General features: G+C 52.9%; 5 non-coding genes across 5 annotated transcripts; all 5 read left to right on the forward strand.

Annotated features, from left to right (window-relative positions):
- Positions 1 to 3,046: 3,046 nt before the first annotated feature.
- trnat-agu (transfer RNA threonine (anticodon AGU)) lies at positions 3,047 to 3,119 on the forward strand. Its single transcript has one exon. It is a non-coding gene; the product is annotated as a tRNA-Thr (tRNA).
- A 3,430-nt stretch (positions 3,120 to 6,549) lies between these two features.
- On the forward strand, positions 6,550 to 6,622 carry trnat-ugu (transfer RNA threonine (anticodon UGU)). The gene has a single exon. It is a non-coding gene; the product is annotated as a tRNA-Thr (tRNA).
- Positions 6,623 to 14,141: 7,519 nt separating this feature from the next.
- Positions 14,142 to 14,214, forward strand: trnat-ugu (transfer RNA threonine (anticodon UGU)). The gene has a single exon. It is a non-coding gene; the product is annotated as a tRNA-Thr (tRNA).
- Positions 14,215 to 21,174: 6,960 nt separating this feature from the next.
- On the forward strand, positions 21,175 to 21,247 carry trnat-agu (transfer RNA threonine (anticodon AGU)). The gene has a single exon. It is a non-coding gene; the product is annotated as a tRNA-Thr (tRNA).
- A 521-nt stretch (positions 21,248 to 21,768) lies between these two features.
- trnat-ugu (transfer RNA threonine (anticodon UGU)) lies at positions 21,769 to 21,841 on the forward strand. The gene has a single exon. It is a non-coding gene; the product is annotated as a tRNA-Thr (tRNA).
- Positions 21,842 to 22,340: the final 499 nt, after the last annotated feature.

The raw sequence follows: 22,340 nt of genomic DNA on the forward strand, positions 1-22,340 counted from the left end.
GACAGTGGGAACTGTTGTTCTCCACTCTCTGTCCTGTGACAGTGGGAACTGGTGTTCTCCACTCTCTGTCCTGTGACAGTGGGAACTGGTGCTCTCCACTCTCCCATCCTGTGACAGTGGGAACTGGTGCTCTCCACTCTCCCATCCTGTGACAGTGGGAACTGGTGTTCTCCACTCTCTGTCCTGTGACAGTGGGAACTGGTGCTCTCCACTCTCTGTCCTGTGACTGTGGGAACTGGTGTTCTCCACTCTCCCATCCTGTGACAGTGGGAACTGGTGTTCTCCACTCTCTGTCCTGTGACAGTGGGAACTGGTGCTCTCCACTCTCTGTCCTGTGAAAGTGGGAACTGGTGTTCTCCACTCTCTGTCCTGTGACAGTGGGAACTGGTGTTCTCCACTCTCCTTCCTGTGACAGTGGGAACTGGTGCTCTCCACTCTCTGTCCTGTGACAGTGGGAACTGGTGATCTCCACTCTCCCGTCCTGTGACAGTGGGAGCTGGTGCTCTCCACTCTCTGTCCTGTGACAGTGGGAACTGGTGTTCTCCACTCTCCCGTCCTGTGACAGTTGGAACTGGTGCTCTCCACTCTCTGTCCTGTGACAGTGGGAACTGGTGCTCTCCACTCTCTGTCCTGTGACAGTGGGAACTGGTGCTCTCCACTCTCTGTCCTGTGACAGTGGGAGCTGGTGCTCTCCACACTCTGTCCTGTGACAGTGGGAACTGGTGCTCTCCACTCTCTGTCCTGTGACAGTGGGAACTGGTGCTCTCCACTCTCTGTCCTTTGACAGTGGGAACTGGTGCTCTCCACTCTCTGTCCTGTGACAGTGGGAACTGGTGCTCTCCACTCTCTGTCCTGTGACAGTGGGAACTGGTGCTCTCCACTCTCTGTCCTGTGACAGTGGGAACTGGTGCTCTCCACTCTCTGTCCTGTGACAGGGGGAACTGGTGCTCTCCACTCGCCCGTCCTGTGACAGTGGGAACTGGTGCTCTCCACTCTCTGTCCTGTGACAGTGGGAACTGGTGCTCTCCACTCTCCCGTCCTGTGACAGTGGGAACTGGTGCTCTCCACTCTCTGTCCTGTGACAGTGGGAACTGGTGTTCTCCACTCTCTGTCCTGTGACAGTGGGAACTGGTGTTCTCCACTCTCTGTCCTGTGACAGTGGGAACTGGTGTTCTCCACTCTCTGTCCTGTGACAGTGGGAACTGGTGTTCTCCACTCTCTGTCCTGTGACAGTGGGAACTGGTGCTCTCGACTCTCCCATCCTGTGACAGTGGGAACTGGTGTTCTCCACTCTCTGTCCTGTGACAGTGGGAACTGGTGCTCTCCACTCTCTGTCCTGTGACTGTGGGAAATGATGTTCTCCACTCTCCCATCCTGTGACAGTGGGAACTGGTGTTCTCCACTCTCTGTCCTGTGACAGTGGGAACTGGTGCTCTCCACTCTCTGTCCTGTGAAAGTGGGAACTGGTGTTCTCCACTCTCTGTCCTGTGACAGTGGGAACTGGTGTTCTCCACTCTCCATCCTGTGACAATGGGAACTGGTGTTCTCCACTCTCTGTCCTGTGACAGTGGGAACTGGTGTTCTCCACTCTCTGTCCTGTGACAGTGGGAACTGGTGCTCTCCACTCACGCATCCTGTGACAGTGGGAACTGGTGCTCTCCACTCTCCCATCCTGTGACAGTGGGAACTGGTGTTCTCCAATCTCTGTCCTGTGACAATGGGAACTGGTGCTCTCCACTCTCTGTCCTGTGACAGTGGGAACTGGTGCTCTCCACTCTCTGTCCTGTGACAGTGGGAGCTGGTGTTCTCCACTCTCTGTCCTGTGAGAGTGGGAACTGGTGCTCTCCACTCTCTGTCCTGTGACAGTGGGAACTGGTGCTCTCCACTCTCTGTCCTGTGACAGTGGGAACTGGTGTTCTCCACTCTCTCTCCTGTGACAGTGGGAACTGGTGCTCTCCACTCTCTGTCCTGTGACAGTGGGAACTGGTGTTCTCCACTCTCTGTCCTGTGACAGTGGGAACTGGTGCTCTCCACTCTCTGTCCTGTGACAGTGGGAACTGGTGCTCTCCACTCTCTGTCCTGTGACAGTGGGAACTGGTGCTCTCCACTCTCTGTCCTGTGAGAGTGGGAACTGGTGCTCTCCACTCTCTGTCCTGTGACAGTGGGAACTGGTGCTCTCCACTCTCTGTCCTGTGACAGTGGGAACTGGTGCTCTCCACTCTTCCATCCTGTGACAGTGGGAACTGGTGCTCTCCACTCTCTGTCCTGTGACAGTGGGAACTGGTGCTCTCCACTCTCTGTCCTGTAACAGTGGGAACTGATGCTCTCCACTCTCTGTCCTGTGACAGTGGGAACTGATGTTCTCCACTCTCTGTCCTGTGACAGTGGGAACTGGTGCTCTCCACTCTCCCGTCCTGTGACAGTGGGAGCTGGTGCTCTCCACTCTCTGTCCTGTGACAGTGGGAACTGGTGCACTCCACTCTCTGTCCTGTGACAGTGGGAACTGGTGCTCTCCACTCTCTGTCCTGTGACATTGGGAACTGGTGTTCTCCACTCTCCCGTCCTGTGACAGTGGGAACTGGTGCTCTCCACTCTCTGTCCTGTGACACTTGGAACTGGTCGCCCTGGAACAACAAGCTTATTTTCCTCTTTTCCCTTCCCCCTATCTCTGTCACTCCTTCCCCTCTCACTCCCCTCCCCCATCTCTCTTCCCCCTCCCTCTCTATCTCTTTACTTCTCCTTTTCTCTCTCCCTTATCCAGAAGCAGAGAATAAGTGAGAGAGACACGGAGAGAGGGCGAGAGGCAGGGAATGAGACAGAGAGACAGAAAGACAGAGAGACAGAGAGATTGGGACAGAGTGTGACTGAGTTGCCTTGGGATGTTTTACTACGTGAAAGACCCGATATATCGATGTTGAGAGGCGATTATTGAGAGACGGAGGCAGGAGTCTGGGGGATGAGACACAATCTGAGCGTTTCACTGACCCCTCCTCATTCTTCAAACGCACAGCACTAACTGGGGAATGACCCACATCCCCGGGCAGGTGGTTCCGTAGCTCAGGGGTTAGAGCACTGGTCTAGTAAACCAGGGGTAGTGGGTTCAAGTCTCATTGGGTCCGACTCAGCTCAGTATTTAAATTAGTAAGGGCTTTAATTATAAATATGAAACCAACCCTGGCACAACAGGCTCTCCCCTCTCCCCCAATCTTCCCTTCTCACTTTTACTCTCTGTCCCCTTCCCCCTCTCTCAATCCCTTTTCACCTTCTCCCTTCCCTCCTCTTTCTCTCTCTCTCTCACTCCTGCCCCTCTCTCTCGTACCCCTTCACTTTCTCTTCTCCCTTTTTCTTTCTCTCTCACTCCCCCCTCTCGCTCCCCCCTTCTCACTCTCCACTTCCCTCTCTGTCTATCTCTCTTTCCCCTCTCTTCCCTTCCCCCAGACACCACAGGCTCTCCCCTTTCCCCCACTCTCTCACCCTGCCATTCTCTCTCCCCTTCTCCCTCTATCTCTCCCTTTCCTCTCTCCCTTAACCCCTCTCTCTCTCTCTCTCCCTTTCCCTCTCTATCCCCTTCCCCCTCGAGAGAGAGAGAGAGCGAGAGAGAGAGAGAGAGAGAGAGCTCAGAGCAGGTAGCTGGGCCCTACTAAAACTGAGCTCAGTATTTAAATTCACCATCAATTGAAAAGGGCTTTAATTATAAATATTAAAAAGCTCTGAGACCGACCCTGGAACAACAGGCTCTCGATTTATCTCTTCCCTTCCTCCTCTCTCTATCATTTCCCTTTATTTCTCTCTCTCTCTCCCCTCCGCTCACTCTCCTTCATCCTTTCTCTCTCCCTTCCCCCCTTTCCCACTCTCTCTCCCCTTCCTCTCCCTTTCCTTCCCCCTCTATCTCTCTCTATCCCCCTCTCCTTCTCTCTCTCCTTCTCCCTCACTCTCTCCCTTTTCCCTTCTGACTCGAACTTTCTCTCTCCTCTTCCCATCTCTCGCTCCCCTTCCCATCTCTCGCTCCCCTCCCCATCTCTCGCTCCCCTCCCCATCTCTCTCTCCACCCCCATCTCTCGCTCCCCTTCCCCTCTCTCTCCCCTCCCCATCTCTCGCTCCCCTCCCCATCTCTCGCTCCCCTCCCCATCTCTCTCTCCCCCCCCATCTCTCTCTCCCCCCCCATCTCTCGCTCCCCTTCCCCTCTCTCTCCCCTCCCCATCTCTCGCTCCCCTCCCCATCTCTCGCTCCCCTCCCCATCTCTCTCTCCCCCCCCATCTCTCTCTCCCCCCCATCTCTCGCTCCCCTTCCCCTCTCTCTCCCCTCCCCATCTCTCGCTCCCCTCCCCATCTCTCGCTCCCCTCCCCATCTCTCTCTCCCCCCCCATCTCTCTCTCCCCCCCATCTCTCGCTCCCCTTCCCCTCTCTCTCCCCTCCCCATCTCTCGCTCCCCTCCCCATCTCTCGCTCCCCTCCCCATCTCTCTCTCCCCCCCCATCTCTCTCTCCCCTCCCCATCTCTCGCTCCCCTCCCCATCTCTCGCTCCCCTCCCCATCTCTCTCTCCCCCCCATCTCTCACTCCCCTCCCCATCTCTCGCTCCCCTTCCCCTCTCTCGCCCCTTCCCGTCTCTCTCTCTCCCCTTCCCATCTCTCGCTCCCCTTCCCCTCTCTCTCTCTCCCTTTCCCTCCCTCTCCCCATTCCCCTCTCGCTCTCACTTTCCCTTTACCCTTTTCACTCTCTGCCTCTGCCTTTCTTCCCCTCTCTCTCCCCTCCCTCCTCTCTCCCTCTCTACCCTTCCCGCTGACGAGACAGAGAGAAAGTGAAAAAGATACAGAGAGAGAGTGACACAGAGAAAGTGAGAATGAGAGAGAGACAGAGAGAGTGAGCGAAAGAGACAGAGAGAGAGAAAGAGAGATAGAGAGAGAGAGAGAGACAGAGAGAGATTGAGCCAGAGTGTGACTGAGTTGCCTTAGGCTATTTTATCTCCCTCCCTTCCAATTCACTCTCTCTTCCCCCTCTCTCCCTTTTCCCGTCTCTCTCACTCCTTTCCCTCTCATGACGCCTTCTCACTCTCCCCTTCCCCCCCTCTCTCCACCCCCATCTCTCTCTCACCTCCCCTCTCTCCACTTCGCTCTCTCATTCCAACCCCTCTCTCTCCCTTCCCTCCTCCTCTCTCTCACTCTTATCCCTCTCTCCTCTTCCCCCTCTCTCTCCACTCCCATCTCTCTCTCTCTCCCTTCTCTCCACTTCTCTCTCTCCACTCCCCCCTCTCTCTCCCTTCCCCTCCCCCTCTCTCTCTCTCGTCCCCCTTAACTCTCTCTTCCCCCTCTCTCCCTTTTCCCATCTCTCGCTCACTCCTTCCCCTCTCACGGCCCCCTCTCACTCTCCCCTTCCCCGATTCCTTCTCACTCTCCACTTCCCTCTCTGCCTGCCTCCCCTTCCCCTCTCTTCCCTTCCCCCACTTCCTTCCCCATCACGACCCGTTCTACATCTTTTTACCCCTCTCTCCCTTTCCCGCTATCTCGCTTTCCCCGTCTCTCACTCATTCCCCTCTCCCCCCTTCCCCCTCCCTCGCCTCTCCCTCTCTCCTTCGCCCTCTCTCCCTTCCCGACCCACTCTCTCCTCCCTCTCTCCCCTTCCACCTCAGCCTTTTCACTCTTCCTCTCCCTCCTCTCTTTCCCATTCCCCCGCTCTCCCCTCCCTCTCTCTCTTTTCCCTTCCCCCTCTCTCTCACTCCTTCCCCACTCTCTCCCCTTCCCCCTCTCTCTCACTCCTTCCCCACTCTCTCCCCTTCCCCCCTCTCTCTCACTCCTTCCCCACTCTCTCCCCTTCCCCCCTCTCTCTCACTCCTTCCACTCTCTCCCCTTCCCCCCTCTCTCTCACTCCTTCCCCACTCTCTCCCCTTCCCCCCTCTCTCTCACTCCTTCCACTCTCTCATTTCCCTTCCCCTCTCTTTCCTGCTCCTTCCCCTGACTTCTCTAGAGGAGCTGGCTCCATAACTCAGGGGTGAGAGCACTGGTCTAGTAAACTAGAGATCATGAGTTCAAATCTCCCTGGGGTCTCCTCACAATTAGCTCAGTATTTAAATTCACCATCAATTAACAAGGACTTTAATCATAAATATTAAACAGATCTAAGACTGACCCTCAAACTACAGGCTCTCAATCTCTCTCACTGCCTTCTATTGTTCTACTCTCACTCTCCTTCCCCTGTCCCCCTGTCCCCCTGTCCCCCTTTCTCCCTTTCTCCCTTTCCCCCACTCCATTTCTTTCCTCCTGTGCCTTGCTCTCTCTCCTCCACTCACTCTTCTTCCCCATTTCTCCTTCTCTCCCCTTACCCTTCACTCACTTCTCTCACTCTCCACTTTCCTCTCTGTCGATCTCCCACTCCCTCACCATACCATTCTCTCTCGCCTTCTCCCTTTCCTCCTCTCTCCCCTTCCCTCTCGAGAGACAGAGAAACAATCATGTTCCAATGATTGTACAGGGGTGAATCACCAAGAATGATTATATTCGGGCCCCACCTCCTTGTTAACAATAGTACGAAGCAAACATGAGCTGGTGTTAAAGGTGGCTCCATAGCTCAGGGGTTAGAGCACTGGTCTTGTAAACCAGGGGTCGTGGGTTCAAATCTCACTGGGGCCTACTCAATTTTGGCTTCTGTTCCTGAACTCGCTGTCAATCGGCGACAGGCCGACACCATCAACAGGAACCGACTCACTTCACAGTTTAAATACAGCCCACAGCACTTTCACTTTCTGTGACCAGTCTGTAACCGTGTCTTCTTCATATCCAGTCTGAGAGCCACCGCTATTTATTTTAGATTCGTTGCGGGATATGGCCGTCGATAGCAAGGCCGGCATTTATTGCCCATCCCTAATTGCCCCTGGAGAAGGTCGTGGTGAGCAGCCTTCTTGAACACAACTGAGGGGCTCACTTGACCGTTTCACAGGGGCAGTTAAGAGTCAAACCCACATTGCCGTGGGTCTCAATATTCCTCGCTGCCGTGCTCCACCTCACAGTCAACAAGCTCCCCGCTGGAGTGGAACTAAACTACAGAACCAGTGGGAACCTGTTCAACCTTCGTCGTCTCCAGGCCAGGTCCAAGACCACCCTGTTATCATCCCCTGGGAAAGTCGTCGCTAGAGTCCTCCTCAACCGTCTTCTCCCTGTGGCCGAGGAGCTCCTCCCGGAGTCACAGTGCGGGTTTGGTCCCCTACGGGGTACAACGGACATAGAATCATAGAAACATAGAAACTAGGTGCAGGAGTAGGCCATTCGGCCCGTCGAGCCTGCACCACCATTCAATATGATCATGGCTGATCGTGTAACTTCAGTACCTCATTCCTGCTTTCTCTCCATACCCCCTTGATCCCTTTAGCCGTAAGGGCCACATCTAACTCCCTTTTGAATATATCTAACAAACTGGCCTCAACAACTCTCTGTGGTACAGAATTCCACAGGTTCACAAATTTCTGAGTGAAGAAGTTTCTCCTCATCTCGGTCTTAAATGGCTTACCCCTTATTCTTAGACTGTGACCCCTGGTTCTGGACTTCCCCAACATCAGCAACATTCTTCCTGCATCTAACCTGTCTAAACCCGTCAGAATTTTATATGTTTCTATGAGATCCCCTCTCATTCTTCTAAATTCCAGTATATATAAGCCTAGTCGATCCAATCTTTCTTCATATCTCGGTCCTGCCATCCCGGGAATCAGTCTGGTGAACCTTCGCTGCACTCCCTCAATAGCAAGAATGTCCTTCCTCAGATTAGGAGACCAAAACAATACACAGTATTCAAGGTGTGGTCTCACCAAGGCCCTGTACAACTGCAGTAAGACCTCCCTGCTCCTATACTCAAATCCTATCGCTGTGAAGGCCAACATGCCATTTGCCTTCTTCACCGCCTGCTGTACCTGTATGCCAACTTTCAATAACTGATGAACCACGACACCCAGGTCTCGTTGCACCTCCCCTTTTCCTAATCCGTCTCCATTCAGATAATATTCTGCCTTCCTGTTTTTGCCACCAAAGTGGATAACCTCACATTTATCCACATTATACTGCATCTGCCATGCATTTGCCCACTCACCTAACATGTCCAAGTCACCCTGCAGCCTCTTAGCACCCTCCTCACAGCTCACACTGCCACCCAGCTTAGTGTCAGCTGAAAACTTTCCGATATTACATTCAATTCCTTTGTCTAAATCATTGATGTATATAGTACATAGCTGGGGTCCCAGCACTGAACTTTGTGGCACCCCACTAGTCACTGCCTGCCATTCTGAAAAGGACCTGTTTATCCCGACTCTCTGCTTCCTGTCTGCCAACCAGTTCTCTATACACGTCAGTACATTACCCCCAATACCATGTGAGAAAGAGAGAGAGATGGAGAGACAGAGAGACTGAGAGACAGAGAGACAGAGCCAGAGTGTGACTGAGTTGCCTTGGGATGTTTTACTACGTGAAAGACCCGATATATCGATGTTGAGAGGCGAATATTGAAGAGACGGAGGCAGGAGTCTGGGGGATGAGACACAATCTGAGCGTTTCACTGACCCCTCCTCATTCTTCAAACACACAGTACTAACTGGGGAATGACCCACAGGCCAGAGCAGGTGGTTCCATAGCTCAGGCGTTAGAGCAATGGTCTAATAAACCAGGGGTTGTGGGTTCAAATCTAACAGGGGCCTATTCAAAATTAGTTCAGTATTTAAATTCACTGTCAATTAACAAGGGCTTTAATTATAAATATTAAACAGCTCCGAGACAGACCCTGGGACGACAGGCTCCAAATCTTTCTCTGCCCTCCCCATCTACACAACCTGTTGTACATTTTTATCTCTCTTTCCCCATCTCTCACTCATTCCCCTCTGCCTTCTCCTCTTTCTCCTCCCTCTCTCTCTCCCCTTCCCGCTCTTACACACTCGTTACCCTCTCTCTCGCTCCTTCCCCCCTCTCTCTCACTCCTTCACTTTTCTCTCTCCCTTTCCCCTCTCCTCTTCTCATCTCTCTTACACTCTCTCTGCCCTTCCAAATCTCTCTCTCCCTTCCCCATCACGACCCTTTCTACATCGTTTCATCCCTCTCTCCCTTTCCCACTATCTCGCTTTCCCCGTCTCTCACTCATTCCCCTCTCCCCCCTTCCCCCTTCCTCGCCTCACCCTCTCTCCTTCCCCCTCTCTCCCCTTCCCTCACTCACACCTTCCCCTCTCGCTCCCCCTTCCACTCTTTCTCTCTCCCCATCCCCTTCCTCTATTTCCCCTTTCCCTCTCTCTTCCTCCCCCTCTCCCCTTCTCCACTCTATCCCCTTCTCCTCCCTCTCTTTCCCCTCCCCTCTCTCGCTCCCCTTTGCCTCTCTCTTCCTCCCTCTCTCACTCCTTTCCCACTTTTTCCGCTTCCCCCTCTCTCTCATTCCTTCCCCACTCTCTCCTCTTCCCAAATCTCTCCCCTTCCGTCTCTCTCTCACTCCTTCTGTTATGTATGTAAACCTGTAATAACCGTGTCTAACCACCAGAGGGCTTATCCCGTGGAGTCCAAAGGGAGCCCACAATCCCTTGGGAGCACCTGTATATAAGGAGGCCACACAGGCTGGAGAGGCACTCTGAGATCTACGGTCACACTTACTTTGAGCTTGCAGCATCTAGTCTGACTCTTTGTTCAAGACATAACAACAGGCGACGAGGTACAGATGACGAACCCCAATGCAACAATGCGGAGAACTGTGGGCATCCTGGAGAAATTTTCGGAGGGAGAATGATTGGGAAACCTTCGTGGAACGACTTGAGCAATACTTTGTGGCCAAGGAGCTGGAAGAAGAAACGAACACTGCCAAACCAAGGGCGATCCTCCTCACCGTTTGTGGGCCATCAACATATGGCCTCATGAAAATCCTGCTCGCTACAACAAAACCCACAGACAAGTCGTACAATGCGTTGTGCACACTGGTCCGCGAGCATCTAAATACAAAGGAAAGCGTTCTGATGGCGAGGTATCGGTTCTACACGTACAAGAGGTCTGAAGGCCAGGAAGTGGCAAGCTATGTCACCGATCCAAGGGGCCCGACTCTCTGCTTCCTGTCTGCCAACCAGTTCTCTATCCACATCAGTAATTACCCCCAGTACCATGTGCTTTGATTTTGCACACCAATCTCTTGTGTGGGACCTTGTTAAAAGCCTTTTGAAAGTCCAAATACACCACATCCACTGGTTCTCCCTTGTCCACTCTACCAGTTACATCCTCAAAAAATTCCAGAAGATTTGTCGAGCATGATTTCCCTTTCATAAATCCATGCTGACTTGGACCGATCCTGTCACTGCTTTCCAAATGCGCTGCTATTACATCTTTAATGATTGATTCCAACATTTTCCCCACTGCCGATGTCAGGCCAACCGGTCTATAATTCCCTGTTTTCTCTCTCCCTCCTTTTTTAAAAAGTGTTATTACATGAGCTACCCTCCAGTCCATAGGAACTGATCCAGAGTCGATAGACTGTTGGAAAATGATCACCAATGCATCCACTATATCTAGGGCACACTTCCTTAAGTACTCAGGGATGCAGACTATCAGGCCCCGGGGATTTATCGGCCTTCAATCCCATCAATTTCCCTAACACAATTTCGTGACTAATAAGGATTTCCTTCAGTTCCTCCTTCTCGCTAGACCATCGATCCCCTAGTATATCTGGAAGTTTATTTGTGTCTTCCTTAGTGAAGACAGAACCAAAGTATTTGTTCAATTGGTCTGCCATTTCTTTGTTCCCCATTCTAAATTCTGACTGCACGGGACCTACATTTGTCTTCACTAATCTTTTTCTCTTCACATATCTGTAGAAGCTTTTGCAGTCAGTTTTTGTTTTCCCTGCAGGCTTCCTCTCATACTCTATTTTCCCCCTCCGAATTAAACCCTGTGTCCTCCTCTGCTGAATTGTAAATTTCTAAACAGGCTCCCCTCACACCCTTCCCCCTCTCCTCTTCTCGTCTCTCTTACACTCTCTCTCCCCTTCCAAATCTCTCTCTCCCTTCCCCATCACGACACGTTCTACATCTCTTTACCCCTCTCTCCCTTTCCCGCTATCTCGCTTTCCCAGTCTGTCACTCATTCCCCCATCTCACCCTGTCCCCTCCCCCTCTCTCTTCTATCAACTTCTTTCTCTCTTCTCCCTTTCTTTTCAGATTCTCCCCCTCCTCATCTCTCCCCTTCCCTCTCGCACTCCTTCCCCCCTCTCTCTTCGCCCTTTTCACTCTCTCTCTCTCCCCTTCCCCTCCCACGTTACCCTTCCCCTTGCTCTCTCTCTCTCCCCTTCCCCTGTCTCCCCTTCCCTCTCTACTTTCATTCTCTCCCCATTCCTTCCCCTCTCTCTCCTTCCTCCTTTGTTTTCCCTATCTCTCCCCTCCCCCTCTGTCCCCTCCCCCTCTTTCCCTGACCCACCCTCTTCCCCCTCACTCTCCTTTCCCCTTTCCCTTTCCCTCTCCACTCCCCTCTCTCCCCTCCTCTCTCTTTTCCTTCCCCTTCTATTCAGATTCTCCTCTTTTCCCCCTCTCTCCCCTGCCTCCCCCTCGCTCTCCTTCCCACCTCGTTCCCCTTCCCCTCTCTTTCTATCCCCTTACACTCGCTCCCATTCCCCCCCTCTCTCTACCCTTCCCTTTCTCAATCCTTCTCGTCTCGCTCTCCCCTCCCATGCTCCCTCTTCCCTTCCCCTCTCTCTCGCTCCATCCCCTCCCTCTCTTTCCCCTTCCCCTCCCTCTCTCTCTCCTTCCCCTCCCTCTCTTTCCCCTTCCCCTCCCTCTCTCTCTCCTTCCCCTCCCTCTCTCTCCCCTTCCATGCTCCCTCTCCCCTTCCCCCCTCTTTCTCTCTCTCCTTCCCCTCGCTCTCTTTCCCTTTGCTCCTCTCTCTCTCCTTCCCCCTCTCTCTCACTCCTTCCACTCGCTCTTTTCCCTTCCCCTCTCTTTCCTGCTCCTTCCCCTGTCTTTCCCAGAGCAGGTGGCTCCATACCTCAGGGGTTAGAGCACTGGTCTTATAAACTAGGGGTTGTGAGTTCAAATCTCACTGGGGCATGCTCAAAATTAGCTCAGGGTTTCAATACTTTTCCCTTTCCTATACCTTCTCCCCTTCCCCCTCTCTCTCTCACGACCCGTTCTACATCTTTTTACCCCTCTCTCCCTTTCCCACGATCTCGCTTACCCCTCTCTCACTCATTCCCCTCTCCTCCTTCCCCCTCCCTCGCCTCAACCGCTCTCATTCCCTGTCTCTCCCTTTCCCCTCTCTCTCTCCCCTTCCCCTCCAAGTCTTTCCCCTCCCCTTACCCGCTTCCACTCTCTCTTCTTCCCCCACTCTCTCTTTTCCCATCCCTCTCTCTCCTTCCAGCTCCTTCCAGTGTCTTTCCCAGAGCAGGTGGCTCCATAGCTCAGGGGTTCGAGCACTGGTCTTGTCAACCAGGGGTCGTAGGTTCAAATCTAATTCGGGCCTCCTCTAACTTAGTTTAGTATTTAAATACCTGTCACTCATTCTTGCCCACTCTCTTCTGCTTTTTCTCTCTCTCTCTCTCTCTTCCCCCCCTGCCCCTTCCAATCTTTCTCACTTCTTCCCTCTTTCTTCCTCGCAGTCTCCCCTTCCCCCTCTCTCACACTCCTTCCCCTCTCCCTCTCCCTCACTCCTTCAGGAGCAGGCCATTGGGAAAAGCATAATTCGGTCAGACAGAGTCAGCATGGATTTATGAAGGGGAAGTCATGTTTGACTAATTTGTTGGAATTCTTTAAGGATGTAACGAACAGGGTGGATAAAGGGGGAATCATGTTAAGAGTGGAAGCAAGTCTTCCTCGATTCCGAGGGACTGCCGATGATGATGTTAGAAACAGAGAGTGAGAGAGTCAGGAAAGGAAATAATCCCATTCGGCCCATTGTATCCGTGCCGGCTGACCAAGAGCTCCCCAGCCGAATCCCACTTTCCAGCTCTCGGTCCGTAGCCCTGTTGGTTACGGCACTTCAAGTGTTCATCCAAGTACTTTTTAAATATGCTAATCTTTTAATGTGGACAAGAAGGAGCCTGTTGTTCCAGGGTCAGTCTGGGAGCTGTTTAATATTTATAATTAAAGCCCTTGTTAATTGAAAGTAAATTTAAATACTGAGCTAATTTTGAGTCGGCCCCAGTGAGATTGGAACCCGCTATCTCTGGTTGAACTAGATCAGTGCTCTATCTCCTGAGCTATGGAGCCACCTGCTCTAGGTAAAAGAGGGGAAGGAGCAGGAAAGAGAGGGGAAGGGAAAAGAGAGAGTGGAAGGAGTGAGAGAGAGGGGAAGGAGAGAAAGAGAGAGGAAATGGAAAGAGAGGGAGGGGAAGGAGAGAGAGAGAAGGGGGAAGGCGAGAGGGAGCATGGAAGGGGAGAGAGAGTGAGGGGAAGGGGAAAGAGAGGGAGAAGATGGAACTCTCCCATTGCTCTCTCTCTCCCCTTCCCCTCTCTTCCCTTCCCTCTCTACTTTTATTCTCTCCCCATTCCTTCCCCTCTCTCTCCCTTTCCTGCTATCTCGCTATCCCCATCTCTCACTCATTCCCCTCTCTCACCCTGTCCCCTCCCCCTCTCTCCTCTACCACTTCTCTCTCTCTTCTCCCTTTCTTTTCAGATTCTCCCCTTCCTCGTCTCTCCCCTTCCCTCTCTCACTCCTTCCCCCCTCTCTCCTCTCCCTTTTCACTCTCTCTCCCCTTCCCCTCCCAGGTTACCCTTCCCCTTGCTCTCTCTCTCCCCTTCCCCTCTCTCCCCTTCCCTCTCTACTTTCATTCTCTCCCCATTCCTTCCCCTCTCTCTCCTTCCTCCTATATCTTCCCCATCTCTCCCCTCCCCCTCTCTCCCCTCCTCCTCTTTCCCTGACCCACTCTCTTCCCCTTCGCTCTCCTTCCCCCTTTCCCTTTACCTCTCCACTCCTCTCTCTCCCCTCCTCTCTCTTTTCCTTCCCCTTCTATTCAGATTCTCCCCTTCTCCCCCTCTCTCCCCTGCCTACTCCCTCGCTCGCCTTCCCATCTCGCTCCCCTTCCCTTCTCTCCCCTTCCCCTCTCTCTCTCTCCTTTCCCTCCCTCTTGTTCCCTTTCCTCTCTCTCTCACTCCCTCCACGCTCTCTTTTCCCTTCCCCTCTCTTTCCTGCTCCTTCCCCTGTCTGTCTCAGAGCAGGTGGCTCCATAGCTCAGGGGTTAGAGCACTGGTCTTGTAAACCAGGGGTCGTGAGTTCAAATCTCACTAGGGCCTACTCAATTTTGGCTTCTGTTACTGAATTGACCGTCAATCAGCGACAGGCCGACACCATTGACAGGAACCGCTCACTCCGCACTTTACAATCTGCCCACAGTACTTTCACTTCCCACTCCCAGTCTGTATCCCACCTTTTCCACATCCAGTCTCAGAGACACCGATATATCACCGACTCATAGAAACTTACAGCAGGGAAGGAGGCCATTTTGGCCCATCGTGTCTGCGCCGGCCGACCAAGAGCTATCTGCTGGGCAGGGCCACATAGTCCGCATGCCCCAGACACGAGACTCCCAAAGCAAGCGCTCGACTCGGAACTCCAACACGGCAAACGAGCCGAAGGTGGGCAGAGGGAACGTTACAGGGACTGTAGACGTCCAGGTCTCCCAGGGCGGTGTGTTACACAAACTCCACCTGTGGATTGTAGCCGGCGACGGTCCCACGCTGCTGGGCAGGAATTGGATGAACCGGGTCCACATCAGGCGAAGTGGTGCTGTGGAGGAAAAGAGCACCGCCTCCTGCCTGCAGCAAGACCACAAAATGGCTGCAGCACCACAAGCATGTGGAAGAAAAGAGCACCACAAAATGGCTGCAGCACCACGAGCACGTGGAAGAAAAGAGCACCACAAAATGGCTGCAGCACCACAAGCACGTGGAAGAAAAGAGCACCACAAAATGGCTGCAGCACCACAAGCATGTGGAAGAAAAGAGCACCACAAAATGGCTGCAGCACCACAAGCAACAGGCAGCAGACCTCCTCCATGCTACGAGTCAGCATGGAGAAGCAGCACATGACATCGAGCGGCCAATAGGATTTGAAAGCTCCCTTTAAGGAGACCGGTGACCAAAAAAATTTCAAGGGGAAGTTGCAACTATTTGAGTGCATGGACTTTAAAGCTAAAGATGCAATTCAAGGGTGCAAGAATGGAAATGTGTGCAATGTAACCATGAATTGTGATGCTGGTTTAACTAATGTGACTCATGAGATGAATGCAGGTTAAGAACAAGTTTATTATGCTTAACAGTAATGATAGAGATTGTGAAATGCCTAATTTAACCATGTCTGTTGAAACCAGGACACCCAAAAGTGATGCAAATGCTAGAATATATAATGCAAGCTCGACTATGCGTGATCAGAGCCAAGGTGTCATGTATACCGGTAAAGGACATTGAGTCCTACAGGGACCATGCTGATGCCAATGGAATGCCCCTGTGGGAGACCCCCAGGTCCAGCAGGCTACCTGACCATGTAGCCTGGACCTTTGGAGCGAATGTGATGCACCTTGCAGGACACACACACAGGCTGTGGGAGCAGTCCCACTTAAGGGACAAGTGGTCAATGGGCAGCCCAGCCACCACCAATGGCAACCTGCACCAGACCAGCCATACAGCCCCATGGCCACCAGGGCCAACACCAGGAGCATGAGGCCAATAGCCTCCAGCTTCCCTGGGATGACAGGCCAGGAAGTGGCGAGCTATGTCGCCGAGCTAAGGGGCCTTGCAGGACATTGCGAATTTGAAGGACATTTGGAGCGCATGCTCAGGGATTTATTTGTAATTGGCATTGACCATGAAATAAAACTTCGTAAACTTTTGACTGTAGAGACCCCAACCTTGAGTAAGGCCACAGCGATAGCCCAGACGTTTATTGCCACCAGTGACAATACTAAGCAAATCTCTCAGCACACAAGTGCTGCTACAAGTACTGTGAACAAAGTGATGTTGTTTTATTAACCTTTTATGATGGGGGGAGAGAGAGCAGGCGGGAGGGTGGGGGGAGGGAGGGAGGGCAAGGAGAGGGAAACAGTCCTGCTCAGTTACCGCACAAGACTCCACTCACTTACCGGGGTCCCTTCCACTGAACTGCTGATGAAAAGGGCACTTCAGACAAGGCTCTCGTTAGTCCACCCTGATCTACACGAACAGGGAGAGAGCAGGCGGCTTCAACAGAATACATAACGTGATCGCACAAATGTGTCACGTGAAATTGAAGTAAACGATCCTGTATTTGTGTTGAACTATGGACAAGGTCCCAAGTGGATTGCTGCCACTGTTTTGGCCAAAGAGGGGAGCAAGGTGTTTGTGGTCAAACTCGCAAATGGGCTCTCCTGCAGAAAACACTTGGACCAAATCAAACTGAGGTTTACAGACTATCCAGAACAACCCACAATAGACTCTACCGTCCGTCCAAAACACAGACGTAGCAACTGACCCAGCGGTTGACCACGAAGCACAACCCATCACCCCCCAGCAGTCCAGCAAGGCCAGCTGCACAGCAGCCCAGCGAGGGCCCAGCAAATGATTCAACAACACCAGCATTTGTACCGAGACAATCAACCAGGGCAAGGAAGGTCCCAGATCGACTCACATTGTAAATAGTTATACCATTGACTTTGGGGCAGGGGGTGGGGGGGAAGTGTTGTTTTGAATGTAAACCTGTAATTATCATGTCTGACCACCAGAGGGCTTATCTCCTGGAGTCCCAAGGGATCCCACAATCCCTTCGGAGCACCTATACTTAAGGAGACCTCACAGGCTGGAGAGGCACTCTGGAGACCTGTGATAAAGGACTAAGGTCACACCTTACTTTGAGCTTGCAGTATCTCGTCTGACTCTTGATTCAAGACAGAACACCTTCCACTCTCTCTTTTCCCTGTCCCTCTCTTTCCTGCTCCTGCCCCTGCCTTTACCAGAGCAGGTGGTTCCATATCTCAGGGGTTAGAGCACTGGTTTAGTAAATCAGAGGTCATGGGTTCAAATCTCGCTGAGGCCTACTCAAAATTAGTTTAGTGTTTAAATACCTGGCTGATCACCCCCCCCGACCCTCCCCAACCAAGAGAACCACATCCAACACTCTCCTGAACATATCCAATGAACTGGCATCAACAACTCTCCGCGGCAGGGAACTCCACAGGCCAACAACTCCCTGAATGAAGATGTCTCTCCCAAACAGTCCACCCCCATTCCAAGAGCGGGCCCCCTGGCTCCGGACCCATCCAACACCGGGAACACTCCCCCTGCACCCAACACGGCCTGTCCTGTCAGAATCCTTCCCAAATGCCAAACACACTCGGATGTCGAGCCCCCAGCCCCCGCGAAGCCAACCACACCACATTCACCAATCGCCATCTGCGCAGTCAACCCGAACACTCCCTGCACCGAGGCACAGAGCCCCCAGGCCCGACCGTCCAACACACTTTGCCCCCCCCCCAGACCTTCGCTGCAATGTGGCCCCTCAATCCCATGCCCCATTCTCCATTCATCGCCCAGCACAGGCCCCCCACCTTGGGGGTGGTAACCTTCTTGGGCTGGGAATTTTAGCCCCCCAGCGTGGAAGTCCTGCTCCCGACGCAGAATTGGCCTTACCACCCCTCAATAGAAGCAGCGTGCAATTTCCCACACACCACTTCCTTTGTGGGCACTACCGGATGTTCATGTGACAGTGGGAACTGGTGCTCTCCACTCTCCCGTCCTGTGACAGTGGGAACTGACGCTCTGCACTCTCTGTCCTGTGACAGTGGGAACTGGTGTTCTCCACTCTCTGTCCGGTGACAGTGGGAGCTGGTTTTCTCCCCTCTCTGTCCTGTGACAGTGGGAACTGGTGCTCTCCACTCTCTGTCCTGTGACAGTGGGAACTGGTGTTCTCCACTCTCTGTCCTGTGACAGTGGGAACTGGTGTTCTCCACTCTCTATCCTGTGACAGTGGGAACTGGTGCTCTCCACTCTCTCTCCTGTGACAGTGGGAACTGGTGCTCTCCACTCTCTGTCCTGTGACAGTGGGAACTGGTGCTCTCCACTCTCTGTCCTGTGACAGTTGGAACTGGTGCTCTCCACTCTCTGTCCTGTGACAGTGGGAACTGGTGCTCTCCACTCTCTGTCCTGTGACAGTGGGAACTGGTGTTCTCCACTCTCTGTCCTGTGACAGTGGGAACTGGTGCTCTCCACTCTCTCTCCTGTGACAGTGGGAACTGGTGCTCTCCACTCTCTCTCCTGTGACAGTGGGAACTGGTGCTCTCCACTCTCTGTCCTGTGACAGTTGGAACTGGTGCTCTCCACTCTCTGTCCTGTGACAGTGGGAACTGGTGTTCTCCACTCTCTGTCCTGTGACAGTGGGAACTGGTGCTCTCCACTCTCTGTCCTGTGACAGTGGGAATTGGTGCTCTCCACTCTCTGTCCTGTGACAGTTGGAACTAGTCGCCCTGGAACAACAAGCTTATTTTCCTCTTTTCCCTTCCCCCTATCTCTGTCACTCCTTCCCCTCTCACTCCCCTCCCCCCCTATCTCTTCCCCCTCCCTCTCTATCTCTTTCCTTCTCCTTTTCTCTCTTCCTTATCCAGAAGCAGAGAATAAGTGAGAGAGACAGGGAGAGAGCGCGAGAGGCAGGGAATGAGACAGAGAGACAGAAAGACAGAGAGACAGAGAGATTGAGGCAGAGTGTGACTGAGTTGCTTTGGGATGTTTAACTACGTGAAAGACCCGATATATCGATGTTGAGAGGTGAATATTGAAGAGACGGAGGCAGGAGTCTGGGGGATGAGACACAATCTGAGTGTTTCACTGACCCCTCCTCATTCTTCAAACACACAGCACTAACTGGGGAATGACCCACAGCCTAGGGCAGGTGGTTCCATAGCTCAGGGGTTAGAGCACTGGTCTCGTAGACCAGGGGTAGTGGGTTCAAATCTCATTGGGTCCTACTCAGCTCAGTATTTAAATTAGCAAGGACTTTAATTATAAATATGAAACCAACCCTGGCACAACAGGCTTTCCTCTCTCCCCCAATCTTCCCTTCTCACTTTTTCTCTCTGTCCCCTTCCCCCTCTCTCAATCCCTTTTCACTTTCTCTCTCTCTCTCACTCCTGCCCCTCTCTCTCGTACCCCTTCACTTTCTCTTCTCCCTTTTCCCGTCTCTCTCTCTCACTCCTTTCTCTCTCGCTCCCCCCTTCTCACTCTCCACTTCCCTCTCTGTCTATCTCCCTTTCCCCTCTCTTCCCTTCCCCCAGACACCACAGGCTCTCCCCTTTCGCCCACTCTCTCACCCTGCCATTCTCTCTCCCCTTCTCCCTCTATCTCTCCCTTTCCTCTCTCCCTTAACCCCTCTCTCTCTCTCTCTCCCTTTCCCTCTCTATCCCCTTCCCCCTCGAGAGAGAGAGAGAGAGCTCAGAGCAGGTAGCTGGGCCCTACTAAAACTGAGCTCAGTATTTCAATTCACCATCAATTGACAAGGGCTTTAATTATAAATATTGAAAAGCTCTGAGACCGACCCTGGAACTACAGGCTCTCGATTTATCTCTTCCCTTCCTCCTCTCTCTATCATTTCCCTTTATTTCTCTCTCTCTCTCCCCTCCGCTCACTCTCCTTCATCCTTTCTCTCTCCCTTCCCCCCTTTCCCACTCTCTCTCCCCTTCCTCTCCCTTTCCTTCCCCCTCTATCTCTCTGCATCCCCCTCTCCTTCTCTCTCTCCTTCCCCCTCACTCTCTCCCTTTTCCCTTCTGACTCGAACTTTCTCTCTCCTCTTCCCATCTCTCGCTCCCCTACCCATCTCTCGCTCCCCTCCCCATCTCTCGCTCCCCTCCCCATCTCTCACTCCCCTCCCCATTGTCTCGCTCCCCTTCCCCTCTCTCTCCCCTTCCCCTCTCTCTCTCTCCCCTTCCCATCTCTCGCTCCCCTCCCCATCTCTCGCTCCCCTCCCCATCTCTCTCTCCCCCCCATCTCTCACTCCCCTCCCCATCTCTCGCTCCCCTTCCCCTCTCTCTCCCCTTCCCTTCTCTCTCTCTCCCCTTCCCATCTCTCGCTCCACTTCCCCCCTCTCTCTCTCCCTTTCCCTCCCTCTCCCCATTCCCCTCTCGCTCTCACTTTCCCTTTACCCTTTTCACTCTCTGCCTCTGCCTTTCTTCCCCTCTCTCTCCCCTCCCTCCTCTCTCCCTCTCTACCCTTCCCGCTCACGAGACAGAGAGAAAGTGAAAAAGATGCAGAGAGAGAGTGACACAGAGAAAGTGAGAATGAGAGAGAGACAGAGAGAGTGAGCGAAAGAGACAGAGAGAGAGAAAGAGAGATAGAGAGAGAGAGAGAGAGAGAGAGAGAGATTGAGCCAGAGTGTGACTGAGTTGCCTTAGGCTATTTTATCTCCCTCCCTTCCCCTTCACTCTCTCTTCCCCCTCTCTCCCTTTTTCCGTCTCTCTCACTCCTTTCCCTCTCATGACGCCTTCTCACTCTCCACTTCCCCCCCTCTCTCCACCCCCATCTCTCTCTCACCTCCCCTCTCTCCACTTCGCACTCTCATTCCAACCCCTCTCTCTCCCTTCCCTCCTCCTCTCTCTCACTCTTATCCCTCTCTCCACTTCACCCTCTCTCTCCACTCCCATCTCTCGCTCCCTCCCTTCTCTCCACTCACCCCTCTCTCTCCCTTCCCCTCCCCCTCTCTCTCTCGTCCCCCTTCACTCTCTCTTCCCCCTCTCTCCCTTTTCCCATCTCTCGCTCACTCCTTTCCATCTCACTACCCCCTCTCACTCTCCCCTTCCCCTCTGCCTTCTCACTCTCCACTTCCCTCTCTGCCTGCCTCCCCTTCCCCTCTCTTCTCTTTACTCTCCCTTTCCCCCACTCCCTTCCCCATCACGACCCGTTCTACATCTTTTTACCCCTCTCTCCCTTTCCCGCTATCTCGCTTTCCCCGTCTCTCACTCATTCCCCTCTCCCCCCTTCCCCCTCCCTCGCTTCTCCCTCTCACCTTCGCCCTCTCTCCCCTCCCTCTCTCCCCTTCCACCTCAGCCTTTTCATTCTTCCTCTCCCTCCTCTCTTTCCCATTCCCCCGCTCTCCCCTCTCTCTCTCTCTTTTCCCTTCCCCCTCTCTCTCATTTCTTCCCCACTCTCTCCCCTTCCCCCACTCTCTCACTCCTTCCACTCTCTCATTTCCCTTCCCCTCTCTTTCCTGCTCCTTCCCCTGACTTGTCTCGAGAAGCTGGCTCCATAGCTCAGGGGTTAGAGCACTGGTCTAGTAAACCAGAGATCATGGGTTCGAATCACACTGGGGTCTCCTCACAATTAGCTCAGTATTTAAATTCACCATCAATTAACAAGGATTTTAATCATAAATGTTAAACAGCTCTGAGACTGACCCTCAAACTACAGACTCTCAATCTCTCTCTCTCTGCCTTCCCCATTACTGCCTTCTATTGTTCTTCTCTCACTATCCTCTCCCTTTCCCCCACTCCATTTCTTTCCTCCTCTGTCTATCCTGTGTCTTGCTCTCTCTCCTTCCCCATTTCTCTCTCCCTTTCCTTCCACCTCGATCTCTGTCCATTTGCCTCCTTCACTCCCCCCTCTGTCGTTCTCACTCTCCACTTTCCACTCTGTCTCTCTCCCCGCCCCACTCCCTCACCATACCATTCTCTCTCGCCTTCTCCCTTTCCTCCTCTCTCCCCTTCCCTCTCGAGAGACAGAGAAACAATCATGTTCCAATGATTGTACAGGGATGAATCACCAAGAATGATTATATTCGGGCCCCACCTCCTTGTTAACAATAGTAAGAAGCAAACATGAGCTGGTGTTACAGGTGGCTCCATAGCTCAGGGGTTAGAGCACTGGTCTTGTAAACCAGGGGTTGTGGGTTCAAATCTCACTGGGGCCTACTCAATTTTGGCTTCTGTTCCTGAACTCGCTGTTAATCGGCGACAGGCCGACACCATCAACAGGAACCGACTCACTTCGCAGTTTAAATACAGCCCACAGCACTTTCACTTTCTGTGACCAGTCTGTAACCGAGTCTTCTTCATATCCAGTCTGAGAGCCACCGATATTTGTTTTAGATTCGTTGCGGGATATGTCCGTCGATAGCAAGGCCGGCATTTATTGCCCATCCCTAATTGCCCCTGGAGAAGGTCGTGGTGAGCAGCCTTCTTGAACACAACTGAGGGCCTCACTTGACCGTTTCACAGGGGCAGTTAAGATTCAAACCCACATTGCCGTGGGTCTCAATATTCCTCGCTGCCGTGCTCCACCTCACAGTCAACAAGCTCCCCGCTGGAGTGGAACTAAACTACAGACCCAGTGGGAACCGGTTCAACCTTCGTCGTCTCCAGGCCAGGTCCAAGACCACCCTGTTATCATCCCCTGGGAAAGTCGTCGCT

The sequence above is a fragment of the Pristiophorus japonicus genome, unplaced genomic scaffold (genome assembly GCF_044704955.1).
Source record: "Pristiophorus japonicus isolate sPriJap1 unplaced genomic scaffold, sPriJap1.hap1 HAP1_SCAFFOLD_962, whole genome shotgun sequence".
Classification (NCBI taxonomy): Eukaryota; Metazoa; Chordata; class Chondrichthyes; family Pristiophoridae; genus Pristiophorus; species Pristiophorus japonicus.